The sequence below is a fragment of the Scylla paramamosain genome, chromosome 11 (assembly GCF_035594125.1).
Source record: "Scylla paramamosain isolate STU-SP2022 chromosome 11, ASM3559412v1, whole genome shotgun sequence".
Taxonomy (NCBI): Eukaryota; Metazoa; Arthropoda; class Malacostraca; order Decapoda; family Portunidae; genus Scylla; species Scylla paramamosain.
The window spans coordinates 11,435,962-11,450,464 of NC_087161.1; the positions used below are offsets into that span (position 1 = coordinate 11,435,962).

The following is a 14,503-nucleotide window of genomic DNA, read 5'->3' on the forward strand; positions in this document are numbered from 1 at the left end:
GACCTTACCATTATAGAATTAATTTTATCATATTAAGGGCTCCCCATTCTCTGGGATTAGGTGAAAAATTCGCCTCTATAACCTGGCCAAGCAGGAGAAATTACGTTTATTCACGGGGTAAATTTTGTTATAGAAGTGGTCAACACAGTGACGCTGAGAGGGGGGGGGGGAAAGCAAGGACAAAAGGACACTGAGGAGAGGAGGGGAAGGGGAGGGGTTAGTCACATGGTACTGAGATTCTGGTCACCCCCGCACACTACATGGGCCCTAGCCTAGGAAAAAAAGTAGAAATATACATAATTAATTTCTCAGCACTACACGAGCCTTTCATCCGTTCTAGAATTTTTCACCTCTCTCTTTTCTCCTTACCAAAAAAAATAAAATAACACCTTCACATCCGAGTAATTAGAAACTCCCCTCACCACCACATAACCAAGCCAGGCTGACGAACTGCAAGTGATCTCTGTCGGGAAATAACTCTGACATTCTCTCCCATACAATGGCTTGTGGGCCATATCACCACAATGTCCCTTGGAGACATAACTCGGCTCTTTCTCTCATCTCAAGGAAAAAGAAAAGAAATTCCACCCCAACCAGCCTCTTGACCTCCTGTGGTGTGAGGACTTAACCTTAAGTCACTCCGTCACTCTCTGAAACGAGATTCGGCCACCCCAGTACTCGGTTCCTTCCACTCGGACAGTCATTTACTCATTCACACATTCACTCATACCACGAGATACTATAGATGATTACGCGAAGCGCTCGCCACGTCCTGAAGTAATCCACCACAGAATGGCCCGAACGGATTGTCGAGTGCAGTAGTAGTCTGCGAATTAAAGTGGTTCCTTATTCCTTCTCAAATTCTTACATCACCTCTCACATAGTACCCATACCCGTCATACCACGATTCATTACAACCAGTCCAGCCAGACCATGCAAAAGTAAGGGGGGGGACTCTATTTACCCCAAGCACTCTGCTCTTTTCTATACCGTCTTTCCAGCGACATTAACATTCCTCAATATAGCGTCTGGGACGGTTACGCACTCTAGGCGGTAACACTTCAGTTTCTATATCAGGTTGGAACACTGTCTTGAGCTGCAACTACGTACTCTTCCTCACTGTGAAACTGTTTGATCTTTTCTGCCGCTCTTTGCACCATCTTTCCCGAGAAAGGGTCTTTCACCACATAACCACCGCCTCCTCTTAAAACTTCCACCACCTTATATGGGCCGTCCCAACGAACACACAGTTTCTTACACACTCCTGACTCTGTAGTTTCTCGCTTCACCCACACCAACGCCCCAATGTCTACCTTCTGCTCCTTGCGTTTCCTGTTGGCCGCATTACGGTATTTCCGAGTCATTTTCTCGTGTGTTTCCCGGATCAGCCGGCGGACCACATCCACGTCTTGCTCGTCACCATCAACTGCGGGTAGCCTGGCACCCACCACTCGGGGCGCATGCCGGGAGAAAAACGCGAAGAAAGGTTGTAAGGCGATACTGGTATGGACGGCGGCATTCATAGTGGCCTGACACACAGGGAGTAGGCGAGGCCACCGTAGCGGGTAACCTCGGCACATGGAAGCCAAGATGGATTTGAGCGTGCGATGGAGTCGTTCGGTGATGGCGTTCCCTTGCGGGTGGTAGGGAGTGGTGTAACAGAGGGTGATGAGGTGTTGCTGGCAGAATTGTTGGAAGATCTGGGAGGTGAACTCGCCCCCGTTGTCCAGGACGATGGAGTGAGGAGCCCCGAAGTCGGTAATGTACTGCTGCAGCGCCTCTACAATTCCCTCTGATAGTTTGTTTTTGAGTGGATAGAACTTCACAAATCGGCTAAAGTGATCTACGATAGTCAACACATATCGGTAGCCACCACTGCCTGCAATCATATCCGTCAGGTCTATACCTATCCTATCTAAGGGCTTCTCTACTGAAGGTAATTCTTTACGTACTGGGTTACGTCAAACTTGAGATTACACCAGTAAAACAATTCTTCGGCCTTTTTAATTGTCTTTTTCTGACCCAGGTGGCCAGAAAGCTCATGTGCATGTTTTGTCATTACTCAAGAAAAAAAATTATAGTTCATTACTATTTCTCCTCCTCTGGTTTTCCTCTTAATCATTGTTATTCATTACTCCTCCTCCACCTCCTTTCTCCTTGCATTATTACTTATTACTCCTATCCTCCTTCTTTCTCCTTCCTATACACAAAGACTCCTGCTCCTCCTCCTCCTCCATTCTCCTTGCATTATTACTTATTACTCCTATCCTCCTTCTTTCTCCTTCCTATACACAAAGACTCCTGCTCCTCCTCCTCCTCCATCCTGAACGTTCTGTGCCTCTCCAATCATCACCTGCTCACCACCATGCACGTGCATGCCCTCCTTTGAATGTCTCGCTTGGCATCATCATCACCTTCAACATTTACAATTATTTCCAGTCTCCACCTCTTTCGGTTAGTCGCGAAATAAATCCCACCGCTGCCACCAGTTTAGTGCCCTCTAAGGGGTGTGATGTTCCCTTGTGGCACACGAAAATTACTAACCCTATCACTGGATTAAGAGAAATACAAATACTGACACTTTTATGATTTTTAATAAATAATGGAATAATCCGAAATAATAATAATAAAAAGAAAGCAATTCAGAAATACAAAATAAATGGTAGCGTACTCTTCAGTTACATAATTCAGAAATACAAAATAAATGGTAGCGTATTCTTCAATTACATAAAAACTACGATGGAGATATTTTCGCGACTACTGAGTTGTGGGGGAGACCAGAGAATAAATAAATAAATAACAAATATATATCCAAAAAGTATGTATATACCTGAGGACAGTCTCACACGGTGATCTCGAACCAGGTGGTTTCACTAGTCCCGTGGAGAAAACCAACAAAAAAAGAACGAAAAAATGCGAATATCTATCCACTCAGAAATAGTTTATCAACAGGAATATCTGAGGGGAATCCAAGAGGGTCTGAGGAGAATCCGAGAGAGACTGCTTTAGTAAAATTATTGTTAAATAAACACTTACTTAATATTACAGGAATGGAGGGGGAGACTATCAGACTGCATGCTCACCTGAGGAGAATCCGAGAGAGACTGGCTTTGCTTGTGAGGAAATCGGCGGGAAACTAAGGATAAAGGTTTCCAATGGGGAAATTTATTAAGTTATAATTTTGTTTTTAGTGGGGGGGGGGGGCGACTAGGTTGTGAGTTCAGGGATGAAAAATATGAATAATTAAGTTACTGTTTACTTTATAGTTGTTACTTTAAGAAGTTTAATTCAATGGACTTTTGAAATCAATTGGGGAATTAGTCAAAGTCTGGTATCTCTTCCCGGCTTGCGTAGCAACAAGGGGTGACAGGGCAGCGAAGCAAAGAAGACTTATCAGATTCGTCAACCTCATTGGCGCGGCGTAATTATCTGGGATTTGTTTGGGCTGGTTTAAGACCTTACCATTATAGAATTAATTTTATCATATTAAGGGCTCCCCATTCTCTGGGATTAGGTGAAAAATTCGCCTCTATAACCTGGCCAAGCAGGAGAAATTACGTTTATTCACGGGGTAAATTTTGTTATAGAAGTGGTCAACACAGTGACGCTGAGAGGGGGGGGGGGGAAAGCAAGGACAAAAGGACACTGAGGAGAGGAGGGGAAGGGGAGGGGTTAGTCACATGGTACTGAGATTCTGGTCACCCCCGCACACTACATGGGCCCTAGCCTAGGAAAAAAAGTAGAAATATACATAATTAATTTCTCAGCACTACATATGTTTATATGTAGTCCGTAACATCATGTTTCAAGAGTCTTCGTTTACGTTTACACGTATTTTATACATGTTACTATGTATGGAACAACAAAGGTTTGACGCTTTAAGGCGCAATAAATTTATATACACCCTGGGTGATCCATTCCTCTACAGAGTCAGTAGAATCCCTCTGTGTCTTATCTACCCTTTTATTATGGTGGCCATTCACGAGGAGATTTGATCGCTCAGAACTGACAGATATGGAATGCGGCAGATCAAATCTGTCGCTCTACCCGCCCACTAACGTAGGGACCATAGCTCATGCGTCCGCCGTCCAGTGGTCGGTCAGTGCCAGTGGTGATTGGAGTACTAAATCATGGATCCCGACAAACGTAAAGCATTTGCTGCATTGGTGATATGTGAAGCAATGAAACCAAAAAAACGAAAGAAATCATTTTGGGCAAAAGAATGGTATAAAAACAGAGACACATATTCCCATATAACACTTTTGAAAGAATTGAATAAATTCTGTTACAAATTCTGTGTTTGTAAACTTAGCATTTCCTAACGAAACCATATTTAGTTTAGTGTAGCCTTAATTACACCACAGAAAACTGGTAAAGAGCACAAGCGATCGTACCCGCTGGCCGCTGGCACACACACTGAGCGATAACGTCTGCGAGGGGTAAGAACACAACAGATCCCGCCCGCTGCCAGACACACACTGAGAGATAAAATCTGCGAGGGGTAAAAACTTCAGACTGGATGGAAGATCAAACCGTACGATCTGATGTGTGAGATTTTATCCTTCGGAGACCACTGACGGGCAGATCTTTCGCATATTTGATCTGCCGCATTCCATATCTGTCAGTTCTGAGCGATCAAATCTCCTCTCTACAGCTAAGCTCTCCACAGCTAGTTCCTCTCGCACAACTTCACTATTACAATTAACTGCTCTAATGAACTCACTTTCCTTATTTTCTACTCTAACTAACTCAGTTTCCTTAGTGTTACACATGCTTCACATTAATCTCTCGCCACCAGCCTCACAGGACATTGTGAAACGACACAGCTGGCGACTACAGATGCATATTCATGAAGTGTATATATATATATATATATATATATATATATATATATATATATATATATATATATATATATATATATATATATATATATATATAAGCAGAGCTAAAATTACTTATATGACACGCTCTCAAATGCAATCAGAAAAATATATAAATAAATAAATAAATAAATATATATATATATATATATATATATATATATATATATATATATATATATATATATATATATATATATATATATATATATATATATATATATATATATATATAAAGAAAAAAATACACACAACACAAGCTCAAGGCAAACTTTTCTTTACAGGCTGCATTCCAAATATTAGCACTGTCTATGAAGCAACAGAGCAAGATAAAGTTGAATTATGTTAGATGTCATACTTATATAACAATGAAGATGCCACAAGCTTATAACTGTTCCATTACACAAAAGCACTTACAAGGGTAGATATTCAATGCTATTACACTGTTGCTCCATGTAAATGACGAGAAAGCAAAAGCTTTTCCTCAGAACTTGGTACAACAAACCAGCCTGGTGGTGAATGTCCTACATAAGAGAGAAGAGAAAATCATACTTGCAAGCAATGCTAACATCACAACAAACACCTAGTTTGTTACAACACATTGAGTTACACTGATGGGCAGAGAAGAAACATGACATATGCACAATATTTTGACAGACAGACATCACAACAAAATATTTGCTTGTTGCAACACGAATACAGTGGCAAAGCAAAGAGTAATACTGCCACACTCTGTAGAAAAGCAAATATTGTTATAGAAGCAAGTATCAAGTGAAGTAAAAATATTCGTGTAGCCAAGGCAAAGGCAGTGTTATCACGGGAATCCTGAAACCAAATATATATATATATATATATATATATATATATATATATATATATATATATATATATATATATATATATATATATATATATATATATATATATATATATATATATATATATATATATATATATATATATATATATATATATATATATATATATATATTCACATGCCTCGGATGTTTGTGAGTCATTCTGTAAAAGGACAAGTTTGGTAATTTATTTTTAATTTCATTAATTTCCTGTTACTCCTATTTTTCTTTGCTGCTGTTCATCCATGGGCTGATCCCGAGTTATGGACAAACCTCGAGTAAACCTACACCAGCATTGTTTTCAGTTTATGTGTTGGTGTTCCCCTATGGTATTTCCGTGGGGGTGGTATGGGATGGTATAATGGACCTCTATCTGTTGCTTCCCACTTGGTCTTGTGGTTTAAATTCCCTTGCCATTATTATTTCCTACTCCTCTAGGGCTCCTAAATGTTGTTACATAGTTTATGTTCTGGTGAATAATGCTGTTAAACAATCCTATTATTTTGTCCTAATCCTTCCCTAGTTGTCATCTGATAAGGTGTTTCCTTTAGTTTAAATTTTGACGCTGATTCATTATCCGAAACTTATGCATTTGTACACTGGACAATTTTGTTGCAAATTAGTTACTTCACTTTCTATGTAAAACATAGATAGTTCTACCAACACCAGTGATGCACACATTCCTGGGTCCAATTTAGTACCTTATTTAGCCTGCTATCATAAATAAAAGAATAGGCTTTACCACTTGGTGCTCTTAATATCTTTATTTCTGCTCTTGGCACACTCAAATTATGGGGTAACTGGCTGTAGCCCACAAGACTTACTTATTCCATTTTCCCATAAAGGTACCTTACTATAGGTAACAATATTCCACCGCTAAAGCAATCAGTGTCAAGGGGATGGGGGTGGGGGGGAGGAGCAATGTGCTGCTGTTTGATTAGGTTTAATTTTGATTAAGTTTAAAGTTATTTAAGTTTAGAAAAAAAAAAAAAAAAAGATAGCTGCCACCAGCCATGGGTTTTTGCTTAATATTTTTTAATTTTGTGTGGTATGGTAGCATCTTATTAATTAGCTGGAAAATCCCATGATTAATTTCATTTGATATAAGTATCTTAACAACAAACAAAGGTTTCATATTATTTTTCTCTGAACAAATAATATCTCTAATAGTTAGCTTTGTTACCTTGGAGTTGTGGGACCCCTCTACTAGGAAAAGTGACAATGCCCCTTAGTTATATATATAATAAAAGAAAAAAAAAAAAATTGAGTGTGCCCAGGGTTCCCTTGATTTTCAGTAAACATCATCCTAGTTGTGTAGGTGTTATATCCAAATGTGTGTGCATCACTGGGGTAATTTCCAGTATATATCAAAAAAGACATTTTCACCTATCTGCTTACATTCTAAATTTTGTTTCCCCCCCATAAAATGCAAAAAAAAAAAAAAAAAAAAAAAAAAACTAACTGGTAAAGAAAATTTACATTTTCTTTCTGATGACAAGCTGTCTGGTTAGCGTCTCAAGTATTTATTTCATAATAGGCACATATGGTTATTTTCATATAGACAAGTTTGGTAAACAATATGAAATCCTCGGACAATGAGACGTACCTGTTGACAAGCCCTCCGGTTAGCATCTCTGGCTGTTTTTTTTATTTTTTATTTTTTTAGGGGTGTGAAGAAAAGAAAGCTAAGAGAAAGTGAGTGGGAAGAGAAGGGATAAAAAAAAAAAAAAATATATATATATATATATATATATATATATATATATATATATATATATATATATATATATATATATATATATATATATATATATATATATATATATATGAGATAGGTTGTGGGCTCGACCACATTGCTATTATTTTTTTTATTTTTTAAATTAATTAATTATTATTTTTTTTTACAGGCACACACACACTCACTCATTCATGCAAATGAAACACCACAAATGCAATCAGCAGGACAGCAGCTTTCCCTAAAACTCTGACTTTTGGAGAAGGTTGACCTGTCTCACCGTATGCAAGAGAGTGTGCCAAATGCTTTTATCCCATATGTGCTATAGCGAAGTCAGACAACCTTCTCCGAAAAGAAACACATCTAAGTCCCTAACACGTATGACTACCGTTGCTGTGAGTTCAAATTGCACTGTCTACATGTCTGGCTGCAAATTCGCGCCAAGCCTTATACATGGGCCACGCCCCATACAAACAAGATCCTTCCGCTGGAAATATAATTGTTCTTTTTGGAATATCCCTAAATGTTTATCACCCTTCTCTACCTTCAAATTGTTCTTGAACATTTTAACTAATGGTCCCACATACTGCTAAGCCCTAGCAGTCTATTAACAAATTTTGACCTCAAACACTAATCTCAGAATTTCTTCCTAATTGTAGGGTTATCAGTTCTTACACGTTTCCACTTAACTTATATCTTGTGACGGATTTTTTTTTTATACGACTGGCATAACAAAAGCTGGGAACATGGGTTTTTTTGGGTTTCCCGTAGTCACAAAGCTTCGGCCCGGAAAGTATTACTCTTTGATACTTCATCATTTTCAGACATATAATTTCACTTCTAGATTACAATTTTCATTTAGTATTTTTGTTCCAATTTTTTTCTGGTTTCAAAAGTATAAGTAAAGTTTTATTTACGAATCCAAAAAGAGAAGACAAATATTTATATTGTTGTGTACGCCCCTTTTACCGGCCTTCAGGTACACACTTACCACTGCAGCAGCCCAAGGCGGTCTAGGCTCTAGTGCACACAATAGGAATCCACCACCGTTGTCGTGGTTGGGTCCGTTTGGCTAGTGAGGGCGAGGCATGTACACGCGGCACCTGTCTGGACTCAACAGACTACTGAGAGGGAAGGAAGGGGCAACAAAACACAGGCTCACTACCACTCCTTGTCTTTATTGCCCACACAGAGCAGTACCACAGGGCACAAGGCACATTGCCACACTAGAGCTTAAGTTAGGGTCACTACCGGCCCTCACTCTGCAAAGCGTCTCTTTCGCTGGTCTCACCTCACAGAATAGCTGCAGGCGCACAGCACGCTCCGAGATCATTATTTGTACACAGCGTCGCTCAGCTAGTGTCAAGTACTCACTGTCTTAAGGCCGATTCACACACACCAGTGACATATCAGTGCCGCGTCCGCTCAGTGTCAGTGATATCCGTGTTGTTTCCGTGACGTCTATGCTCACATCCGTGATGATGCCGTACAGTGTGAAATCAGTGTTTTCCAGGATGGCAAGGTTTTCGGAAGTGGAGTTGGCAATGATTGCCATAATTCTTGATGAAGAGGAAGAGGCAGAACAAAAAGTGAAGAGAAAGTGGGTACATGAAGCGTGGCAGAAAAGAGAAACTGGAGAGTTTGCGACTCTGTACAAGGAATTAACCGATGATGAAACCAAATTTTTCCAGTACTTTAGAATGTCCAAAAACTGTTTCAGGATATTGTTCAGTAAAATGGAGACAACTGAAGAAACAAGACACCCACTGGAGAAAGGCCATAAAACCAACGGAACGATTAGCAGTTTGTAGTTGGTTATTTAATGTACTTATCTATCTAAATCCATGCTGGAGATTTCACAGACTCTTTAACAACTCTTGTTAGTTTATTTTTATACTAAGTGACAGTACATTAATTTGTTTTAAACGGCCAAAATTCATCCTTACTTATGTGTGTTTCTTCATGTTAGTGATTACTCTAATGTTTTAAGTTGTATATTGAAGAGTTAAGAATCCTGAAAAGTTGAAAAGTAGTTCTGCAAAGAATTGGCGCTGTTTGGAACTGATGTGTAAGCAGATAGCTTCTGTTGCTGATCTTCATATGTTACTGTTGTACTCGTATGTTCTTGCAATGGCTGAGGTGAGGGATGTGAAGTCGAAGCTGATGATGTAGAAGCTGAAGGCTCAGGTAGTCTTTCAAATGAATGTTGATTGATAAGCATTTGCATTTCATATTTCTGTACTGTGGCAAATATTTAAGATTTTGCTACATTCAAATAATAAGGGGTTAAAGTTTTCAGAATTGGAGCAATGCCTGCTAGAAATGCGTCAACAGGGTGTGGTGAGGTGGAAGCGGTTTGATTTTCTTGTTTACTGATCAAGTACTCCATTAATTTTGCAGAAACTGTTTGTTGAGGTGCCACTTTCTTCTTCGATTTTCCTGCTGATGACTTAACTTTAGCTTCAAAAGTAGGCTTTGGTGAGGGCAATGGTTGTGTCTGCAAATTTTCATGTATGTGGTGAGGTGGAAGCGGTTTAATTTTCTTGTTTACTGATCAAGTACTCCATTAATTTTGCAGAAACTGTTTTGTTGAGGTGCCACTTTCTTCTTCGATTTTCCTGCTGATGACTTAACTTTAGCTTCAAAAGTAGGCTTTGGTGAGGGCAATGGTTGTGTCTGCAAATTTTCATGTAGGCCTCCGTCCAATACTGTTGGTTGCCTTGCATCTTTCGGGATGTTCTCTTCTTCATCCTCCTGTTGTTCTACAACATCGTCGTGATTGTTTCCTTCATGTTCCTCACTTGCGATGTTCCCCTTGGTTTCCCTCTCGTGCATGTGTATCTTTAAAAAGTTTAATTGCTCCTAAAATTTATACAGTTTAATTTTCTTTGCACTTTGCCCACTCTTAGTTGAAGTCTTCTTCATAGATTTTCTGTAATTGTCCCTTATATTGTTTCATCTGCTTTTACATGATAAATCTGAAAAAAAAAGTTTTAATTTAAGTTAAATTTCCTTCTTTCAGGTACCTAGCTACGGAGGATTCCTTAAGGACAATTTCGTTCAGCTCATGTTCCTCACTTGCAATGTTCCCCTTGGTTTCCCTCTCGTGCATGTATATCTTTAAAAAGTTTAATTGCTCCAAAAATTTATACTGTTTAATTTTCTTTGCACTTTGCCCACTCTTCCTTGAAGTCTTCTTCATAGATTTTCTGTAATTGTCCCTTATATTGTTTCATCTGCTTTTACATGATGAACCTGAAAAAAACAAACAAACAAAAGTTTTAATTTAAGTTAAATTTCCATCTTTCAGGTACCTAGCTACGGAGGATTCCTTAAGGACAATTTCGTTCAGCTACCGCTTGGGGCATAGCACAGTGCACAAAATTGTCATGGACACTTGCAGGATAATAACAGAAAATCTCATGAGCGAAGTACTACCAAAACCTTCAACAGAGATGTGGAAATCCATTACTAGTGACTTTTCAACACTTTGGAATTTTCCTAACTGCTTGGGAGCTTTGGACGGCAAACATTTTACCATTCAGGCTCCCCCAAATAATGGTTCTCTGTACTTTAACTATAAGAAGACATTTTCAATTGTCTTGTTGGCGCTTGTTGATGCACATTACAATTTCATCACAATTGATGTTGGTGCATATGGAAAAAGCAGTGATGGTGGAATTTTTGCAAATTCTGGTCTAGGCAAAGCACTACAGCGAAGCACATTATCAGTACCAGGGAATGCTACATTGCCAGGCACAAATACTAAGGCTCCGTATGTAATGGTGGGTGATGAAGCCTTCCTTCTAAAAACTTATTTGATGCGACCATATCCTGGACAAGATTTGGATAATTCTAGGCGTGTCTTTAATTATAGACTGTCTCGTGCCAGAAGAGTTGTTGAAAATACGTCTGGCATTTTGTCTCAAAAATTTAGAATATGTAACCGAATAATTCAAGCAAAACCAGAAAATGTTGATCACATGATACTTGCAATCTGTGTTCTGCATAATTTCATTAGAAAATATGATGTAGAAACACGCCCATATGAGGTAAATGCAACAGTGCCTAAAACATCAGAAGCAAGACTTGAAAATCTGCCTCTGCAGGGTGGAAATGCAACAAGAGATGCGTTAACTGTAAGAGAGCTGTACAAAGATTACTTTAATTCAGAGGCTGGATCTGTGCCATGGCAGTTTTTATGACTGCAGATTCGAAAATGAAAGTCAGAGAAGAGGTATAAAAAACCTAGCAAAAGCAAACCTGACATTTAGTGTGACTACAAAATTAAGAATATATTAAATACATCAATAAAAAAGAAAAATGTGATGTGAGGTGTTGTGGTGCGGTATGAGGTGTGGTGTGGTGTGGTGTGGTGGTGTGGTGTGGTGTGATGTGAGGTGTTGTGGTGTGGTATGAGGTGTGGTGTGGTGTGGTGTGGTGTGGTGGTGTGGTGTGATGTGAGATGTTGTGGTGTGGTATGAGGTGTGGTGTGGTGGTGTGGTGTGATATGATTAACTACATCAATTAAAAAGAGTGCTTACCATCTACTTTCATTTCTTCTCCTATTTTATTCCATATATCTTGCTTGAAATTTTGGTTGTGACAGATCATAAAGAACAGGATGGTTTCGCACCGATTCAATAAGTAGTTCGTCATCCATTTTCTTGACAGCTCAGAACACTCGTCCGGCGTCCGTGAAAATCTGAAAAATATCGGTGGCGACGATTCTCAGCTTCACGGAACGGAGACGTAACGGTCACTGAGAGTCAAAACACTGTACTGCGCCGGACGTGTGTAAATGCTTCGGTTGAATAAAAAAAACTGATATTTTTTTTCACTGACACTGAAGTACTGAGCGGACGCGGCACTGATACGTCACTGATGTGTGTGAGTCGGCCTTTAGTCTGCCGGGGCACACTAACCTCACACCATGTTCCGGGGCGCAATCGCGTCGTTGCAGCGGCAGGTGATCAGTGTCGTAGCAAGGAACGGGCATTTCTCTTGGTCTGCTGGCGTCTCTCTCTCTCTCTCTCTCTCTCCCCCCCTCCCTTGGGGAGGGGGGACAGCCACAACCCCTTATATAGCGTTGGCCCCTTCGTGATTGGCCAGCGGGCTGCTGCTCTTCGGGCCAATCACAGTGTTTCCCGCCTCCAGCTCACTCACTCGAATACCAGCTCACTCCTCATTGAATTCAGCGCTGCTAGCGCCCATCTTCACTACTCGCGAAACAGTGCTAGCAACGTCATCACCCCACCTCCCCGCAAAAACTTTCATGATCGCTTCATTAGGCTATTCAAAATAATTCTACATGAGCGTTATTTGAATGCTATTATCTGTTTTAATTTACTTTTCTTTACTATTTGTCCTATGACACACGAACATATCACCCATGTAAGGAATAAACCACGCAGTGTCAACTTTAAGGAGATCTGCTTCCATGCCAGAGTAAAAATTACACCTAGCAAAAGCATTCATCGTACCTATACTTACATATGGAGCTTACTCACTCAATGCACTCTGTAGGACAGCTGCACTCAAACTTAAAAAAAAAAAAAAAAAAAAAAAAAAAATCTCAGATTCGTATTTAATGAACGATACCCATACTCCAGCAGCACCGAAGAACTACATAGAAAAGGAAGCCTACAGCCCCTTAATATCTCCGTTTTTTTTTTTTTTTTTTTATGTAGGAAGGACACTGGCCAAGGGCAGCAAAAATCTAATAAAAAAAATGCCCACTGAAATGCCGGTCCCATAAAAGGGTCAAAGCAGTGGTCAAAAATTGATGAATAAGTGTCTTGAAACCTCCCTCTTGAAGGAATTCAAGTCATAGGAAGGTGGAAATACAGAAGCAGGCAGGAAGTTCCAGAGTTTACCAGAGAAAGGGATGAATGACTGAGAATACTGGTTAACTCTTGGGTTAGAGAGGTGGACAGAATAGGGATGAGAGAAAGAAGAAAGTCTTGTGCAGCGAGGCCGCGGAAAAAGGGGAGGCATGCAGTTAGCAAGATCAGAAGAGCAGTTAGCATGAAAATAGCGGTAGAAGACAGCTAGATATGCAACATTGCGGCGGTGAGAGAGAGGCTGAAGACAGTCAGTTAGAGGAGAGGAGTTGATGAGACGAAAACCTTTTGATTCCACCCTGTCTAGAAGAGCAGTATGAGTGGAACCCCCCCAGACATGTGAAGCATACTTCATACATGGACGGATAAGTCCCTTGTACAGAGTTAGCAGCTTGGGGGATGAGAAAAACTGGCCGAGACGTCTCAGAACACCTAACTTCATAGAAGCTGTTTTAGCTAGAGCTGAGATGTGAAGTTTCCAATTCAGATTATAAGTAAAGGACTGACCGAGGATGTTCAGTGTAGAAGAGGGGGACAGTTGAGTGTCATTGAAAAAGAGGGCATAGTTGTTTGGAAGGTTGTGTCGAGTTGATAGATGAAGGAATTGAGTTTTTGAGGATTGAACAATACCAAGTTAGCTCTGTCCCAATCAGAAATTTTAGAAAGATCAGAAGTCAAGCGTTCTGTGGCTTCCCTGCGTGATATGTTTACCTCCTGAAGGGTTGCACGTCTATGAAAAGACATGGAAAAGTGCAGGGTGGTATCATCAGCGTAGGAGTGGATAGGACAAGAAGTTTGGGTTAGAAGGTCATTAATGAATAATAAGAAGAGAGTGGGTGACAGGACAGAACCCAGAGGAACACCACTGTTAATAGATTTAGGAGAACATTGACCGTTTACCACAGCAGCAATAGAACGGTCAGAAAGGAAACTTGAGATGAAGTTACAGAGAGAAGGATAGAAACCGTAGGAGGGTAGTTTGGAAATCAAAGCTTTGTGCCAGACTCTATCAAAAGCTTTTGATATGTCCAAGGCAACAGCAAAAGTTTCACCAAAATCTCTAAAAGAGGATGACCAAGACTCAGTAAGGAAAGCCAGAAGATCACCAGTAGAGCGGCCTTGACGGAACCCATACTGGCGATCAGATAGAAGGTTGTGAAGTGATAGGTGTTTAAGAATCTTCCT

The 14,503-nt window shown here is 39.9% G+C and overlaps 1 pseudogene; it reads right to left on the reverse strand.

Moving 5' to 3' along the window:
- Positions 1 to 9,389: 9,389 nt before the first annotated feature.
- LOC135104609 (uncharacterized) lies at positions 9,390 to 12,909 on the reverse strand (annotated as a pseudogene).
- Positions 12,910 to 14,503: the final 1,594 nt, after the last annotated feature.